We start from the raw sequence: 6,584 nt of genomic DNA, 5'->3' as shown, positions 1-6,584 counted from the left end.
GGACATTACTTAGTGAGGCTTATGATCAGTGTGTCAGTCATTTATCTCTAAATATTGTTTTGCCTCTTCCTTATGTGGGCAGTAGGGAAGGAAATTTGTGGCAAAATAGGAATTTTTAAAATCTAACTTATCTTTGACAGACCTGGAATTTGGGAAGCATCATTTAGGGACCCAATTTAAATATGGGAAAAATTGGGCGTAATGGTCTCTGTCAGCAGGAGGCAAGTTTGGGGTGTGTTGACACATACTCTGGCCTGTGGGAAACCAGAGCATGTGGGAAGCTGTGCCAAGTCACAGGGAGCCACAGACATGCTATTCCACCCAGGGAGCAGAGCTGGCTGCTGAAAGCATTGGGCTTCATTTAGGTTTCAGAGCCAGCCTCTGGAGAAACAGAACAGCCACATTTCAGGGCAGCGGTCTCATAACTGAGGCACAGTTTTAATCAATGGTTTCATGAAGTCCTCGTTTATTAGCCACTGGTATAGTAGGGAAAACTATTTTCTGTGAAATAGAAAGAAGAAAACAGTGGTGGCCAGAGGGCAGCCCAGCCTCTTGCTTTTCCCTGCTGGTGAAGGGCAATTTAATTTGCAAGAGAAGGCCAGTTGGCCCCATGAACTCCAGCTCTTGGAGTAATGCCTATCTGGATTGCAAATGTGTCTTTCCAGCTCCATTAAGGCGCCTTGCCCAAACCACACAACCCAGGGAGTCTGGAGCCAGGGCCACCTCCCTCTACTTTTCTCCTAAAAGCTGAGCATATGTGAGTCCCCAGACAACCCTTCACGCTTTACCTGGCTCATTGCTCCCAGTGAGACAGAACAGTGACTGCTCTTGAATTTCCTGAGGCTGATGGCTCCGTTGTTACATACGTGGTCTGAATCTCAGCCTGTGGGGGACAGAGAAATGGAGCTGAGATGAAACAGGCCTCCTGGGGGCAACTTTCCTCCCCACCCTCCCTGTCACAGCCAAGCAGCATCCTGTGGCAGGGACATTACCGTGGCTGATACCTGGCTTTGTGTTTGTTTTGTTTTAGCAGGAGTGTAAAGGGAGGAAGCTGGAGAGTCTAGTACCACGAACAGGTTCATTTTCTACAGACAAGCAAGTGCACACGGGCACTCCTCCATGTTTCCCAGATAGGAGAGCGGCAGGCTGTTCAACAGGCCTTTGCTGACATCTTTGTGTGTCGATGCCTTAGTGAGCCAGGTAGGTGAGCAGGGCCTCCTTGGGTACCTGAGAGGCCTTTGATCCCATGCAGACGCCCTCCCATCACCCTGGTTCTTGGTTCCAGCCTTTCCTGCTTCTATGGCAGTGCTTTCCTGACCTTACCCTGCTCATAGATCACGTCACTCCCGCTGGAAGACAGACCAGAGTCACCTCCTACCATTGAGCAAAACCTGCTGATAGATCCAAATGGCTGTCTGGATTGTGTTTGGAGGAGACACTTCAGAGGAATTCTGGAAGCCCTTTCGATAGTTCTTCCCACATGTGAACTATTCCTTACCCTTTCCAGTCATACCTCTTTGGGTCTGAAGACAGGTACTTTTTGTAGGAAGGAAGTGACAAGAGAGTAACTTCATAGTAAGGCCTCAAAGAGCAGTATTTCCCAAGAGCAGAAGGGTATGCAGGGAGGGTGGAATATTTTGTACTACTGAAGAAAGAACCACGAGATGAGGTGCACACAAAGGCTAAGGAGCAAACCTTTGGCAGGTGTGGGACAAGAGCTTACAGCATGCCCGTCTGATGGCTAGCCCTGGAACTTGTCATTTAATTCTCTCTTTTCAGAGGATCGCACCGACATCAAGAAGCAAAAGAGCAACAGACCCCAGCTGAGAGTTAGGTGGCCCCAGTATGAGGCCTAAGGTCCCACGAGCTTGGGGGTTTAGTGGTTCCCGCTGTGACTGTTCAACCCATGCCAACCTCCCTCGACCCACAGCTGTCGTGACAGCTCCACCCACTCCTCCTTGGGTGTGACTTTCCTGTGGCTTCCAGCAGGGCAGAGCATCCTAAGCAACTGTTTGACGCCAAATACTAGGGGAAGAGAAAGCCTAGGACCGCTCTGGGCTCAGTCTGTTGGAGAAACAGAATACGTGAGTCCAGTGAGTTCCTGTCCAGGGCCCAACAAGCAAGGAGGGACAGGGGTTCTAAGTTCTGCAGAAGTGGGAGGCTTCAGAGGAGGGGCTGTGTGACAAGACCTCCAGGGAAGACTAGCCTGTGGTCAGTGGGAAGGGCAGAGGACATCAGGTGAGGAAGTAAACAGTGGCAGCGAGTGAACTCTGAGGGCCTCACAGTGCCGAGGCTAGGAGGTGACATGTCCTGAGTAGGAACCACAGAGAAACCAAAAGGAGGGACCACTGGAAGAGTCCAGGCACTTGAGCGGTGAGTGTCAACCAAATCAAGAAATGGAAGCAAATTATCCAATAGGCATCAGCTAGCGCTCTGTGTGTGCTTAGGTTGATTCTAGAAGGTGAACTGACTTACGGCTTAGACCCCGCTGGTCTGAACTCAGTGTGGTTTGAGAAGGAACTGTTCAGGGAAGGAAGGGTAGAGGAAGAAGATCCACCCTCCTGCCCACAGCTAGAAAACTCAGGGTAGACACTGGTACTTAGGGCATGTTCTGTAGGGGTTTCTCATTTTCACTGAGGACTCAAATCAGCCTGTATACCCATGGGATCCTGATGGGGGCCAGGTGGGTTGTGAGAGGGTCAGCAAATGCATGTGTGTTTATGGGTATGTAGCTGTGTGTGCAAGATTTTTAAACAAAGCCAGAGCTGAAGAGCAGGGTGGTAAAGGCAGGTCTCAGGCAGAACTGTTGTAATAAGAGAAGCGGGCTTGGCCGTCGGCTTCCTTCCGGTGTCAAAGACTGGACATAGTTGGCTCCTGCTGGGCAGGTGCTGCACCACTAGGCTGTGTGCCGTCAACACTGCTGCCGGTAGGCCTGGACTCCGCTTCAGTACACACAAGTGGAGGTCTGCTGGCCAACAGCAGGCGTGCAGGAGGGATTTACTGGGATCCAGGCATGGAGTCAGGAGTTCTGCTACTTCACCCTGGTAGGATTCCTGCTGAGGGTGGGTGAAGGCGCTCAGACATGGAAACAGGTGAGCAATTGGACCACACAGTGAGGATAACTGGACAGCACGAGTGGAGGGTCTCTCTACATGGGCTTGGTGGGTCTGTCTGGGGTACTGACATGAGACTTAAGCTCACATAGAAACTGAATTTGGGCAGGTGGGGAAAGAGCAATGCATAACTGAGCAGGCCGGGTCAAAGTGCGATCCTGCCCATCAGCATCTCAACTCTAACCCTACCAGTCCGCCTAGCTGGAGGGCGTCAGCCCCTTTCCTGTGGATGACCACTTCTGCTCCAGGATGCTTGCTGTTGTGGGTAACTGCCTTCATCTGGTGACGGATAGAGCTTGTCAGGGAGTCCCCACACTGTAGAAAGACAAATGTGTCCAATTACACTCTGACAGTCCACTCACCACGACGTGACTTAGCCCTGGGCCTTCAGCTCTGGAGGGATCTCGGGACTGGTTGGACAGCCCTCCTGCAGTGATTAGCGTGCCACCCTGCAGAGGTGGATCAAGAGCCTAGAGGAGATGGGTACACAACAAAGGCGGAGGAGCCAGGCTCCACGCCGCACCCTCAACTTAAGCGAGGAGTCATCGTTTTTTGTTTTTTTGCAAAAGCAGCTTCTGCCAGGCAGTGGTGGCACACGCCTTTAATCCCAGTACTTAGGGGCAGGCTGATATCTGAGTTTGAGGCTAGCTTGGTCTACATAGTGAGTTCCAGGACAGCCAGGGCTACACAGAGAAACCTGTCTGGGAAGAAAAAAGCAGCTTCCAAGAACCTATTTCAAGGTCACTAGACCCCCTTTTCTGTCCTCTTCCCCAGTGTGGCCTCCGTGAATAAATCACCTAGCTGTCTCTTTAAGTGAAGTGTTGGGATAGTTTTAAAAACTAGTTCCATCACATCCTTGCCCGTCATCTTGAAGCAGTTGCCAGGAGTCAGTGTAGCAGGCCTACGGCCCCTACAAGACTGTGGTGGCCTCTGACCATGGCTCCCCTAATGTTGGTCTCTCCTGCAGCTGCTACATGAAGTACTGTGAACTGGGTTGCCTAAGACATCAGACACTCTTCCTTATTTCTGGGGCTAGAAACCTGAAGTCAAGATATGGACTGTCTTCTAGCTGCCCATAGCTCTTTGGTCATCTTGGCCATTTATATTAATGTACCATCTCTGTTCCTGACACTATTTCACATGTGTTGGCACAGAGACCATTCACTCCAAAGGAATTGAGAGTTTATTCTGAGCCAAGGCTGAGTGGCATGGCCAGAGAATATGGGTTAAATTTGGCCCTAGTGACATGTTTCATTTTCTAAGTAGTTATTATGAGCTTTGATTGTTTTGGGGCAAAAGGCATATATGTAGGCATTTTCCAAATATGTTGCTGGGAGCATCAGGTAGGCAGGTTATAGCAAGGCAGGGAAATCTCTTCTCTAGGCCTCAGGTGCTATTTGATAACATTTTTAGTTTGGGGTGGGTGGAAGTGACAGGTCTGCTAAGGATACAGTCACAAGATTTTTCCTGATAGTCAAAGGTGCAAGATCAGACCCAGAGACAGGTGAAAGTTGGCTAGCAAAGGAATGAAAGGTAGCTCAAGGTAATGTGGCTTTCCATCTGGCATGTTCCAGCTCGCCACAACCAGGCAGTTCTTAACAGACAGCCAGTCTATAAAATCTTTCAATGTAAGCATGGCATTTTCAGGGAACTTCTGCTCACAAGTGGCATTTACTGTTTTTATAGACTCCAGCCATCCTAGACCTACATTAAAGACCCCATCTTCACTAGCTGATGTCTTCAGGCATCCTACTGTTAACTAAGATCATCCCCAGGGGAAAGTGGAGGACAGGAGCAACCTGCAGGTCTCAGGGCCCTTGTCCTGCACATGGAATCTCAGAATGGATCATGGAAATCCTGGACCATAATCTCTGGGAATAGACTGTGGTTGTCCAGCTAGCAGGGGTGACTGGGGAATTTTGCTGTTAGCTTCTGAAAGTTTTAACCACTTGCCATTTTGTGGGGACAGCAGGGAGTTTCACAGAGCAGCATTTAGACACTCAAATGCTCTGATGCCCTTAAGTTTTCTTCAGAAAGCACATTCCCACCGAAAGCCCCTACCTCCTGGGCATGGCCATGCACTGAGGTAACCACACCATCTTTTACTAAAGCTGTCTTTCTCACTTGGCCAATTGACTGTGTAAGGGGCAGGCATGGAGGTCAGCTATGTGATGCTTGTGGCAGCCTGGGTGAGAGACAGGCCATCTCACCCTTGGGCACACTAACTCAGTGCACCAGGTCAACCTGAGATGTCTTGAATACCTCAAGATGTGGGTGCCTCTGTTCCTCTCCAGTTGTGGGAACCTGGAAAGTTGTGTTGTTTTTCTAAATACTAACTAATTAATTTTATGTAGCTGAAGTTTTCTCCAGTCCTGCCCAGCCCCACAGACCCTGTAGCCGCTTGTAAAATAATCACTCAGAAGCTTTTTATTAATTAAAATTGCTTGACTATTAGCTTAGGCTTATTATTGACTAGCTCTTACACTTAAATTAACCCATAATTCTTATTTATGTTTAGCCACATGGCTTGGTACCTTTTCTCAGTTCTGCCCTCACATCTTGCTTCCTCTGTGTCTGGCTGGCGACTCCTGACTCAGCCTTCCTGTTCCCAGAATTCTCCTCGTCTGTTTATCCTGCCTATACTTCCTGCCTGGCTACTGGCCAATCAGCATTTTATTTATCAACCAATGGGAACAACACATTCACAGCATGCAGAGCACCATCACCCATCATTTCCCTTTTTCTTTCTATTTAAAAGGAAAGTTTTAACTTTAATATAGTAAAATTATATATAACAAAACAGTTATCAAGCAAGAATTATAGTTATAATAGTCTATTTGTATTTGGCAAAAATAAAAAGATATCCTATCTATCCTATATTTGTGAGTCCAAGGTTCCATATCTACCTTATTTCCTGTCAAAACCAAGGAAAACCATAATTATAACTATCTAGTCTTCAACTACATCAAAGACCTCAGAAGGATACAATATTACCTAAGTAAACAGGAAAAGCATTGTAAGCAACTTCCAAAAATCTAGAATGATAGAGACAGCTGGCTATCAGGACAGTCACCCAAAGTTCTTCTGCATTGTTGGGGCATCCATTCTTTAGCCTACAGACCTAGAGTCTCTCAGTCATTTCTCTCTGTATCCTGTAGAATGTCTGGCAGTTTCTTCTGCAAAGCAGGAACCTGAAGGACCATTTCATCTTGCAAAGTTCAGTGATAACCTTTCTATGGTCCTGCATGTTCACTTTATACAACATTTTGTCAAGCAGTCCAGGCAAGAAAAGTTTCTTGTCCAAATGGCTATTTTTGCCAGGAAGAAGATAAATTCCTTATGGAGTGTCATTGATGCCCATCTTTTTCTTTGAAGTAAATCGGTGCTGCCAGGAGCAGACGTGTCTCACTGTCCAGAAAGTCTAAATTTTTAAAACATTTTAAATGCCATATTCTGTATGTCTTTGAAGTG

This window comes from Peromyscus maniculatus, chromosome 9, assembly GCF_049852395.1.
Source record: "Peromyscus maniculatus bairdii isolate BWxNUB_F1_BW_parent chromosome 9, HU_Pman_BW_mat_3.1, whole genome shotgun sequence".
NCBI lineage: Eukaryota > Metazoa > Chordata > Mammalia > Rodentia > Cricetidae > Peromyscus > Peromyscus maniculatus.
The sequence above is the reverse complement of the archived record's forward strand: the minus strand, read 5'-3'. Positions refer to the sequence as shown.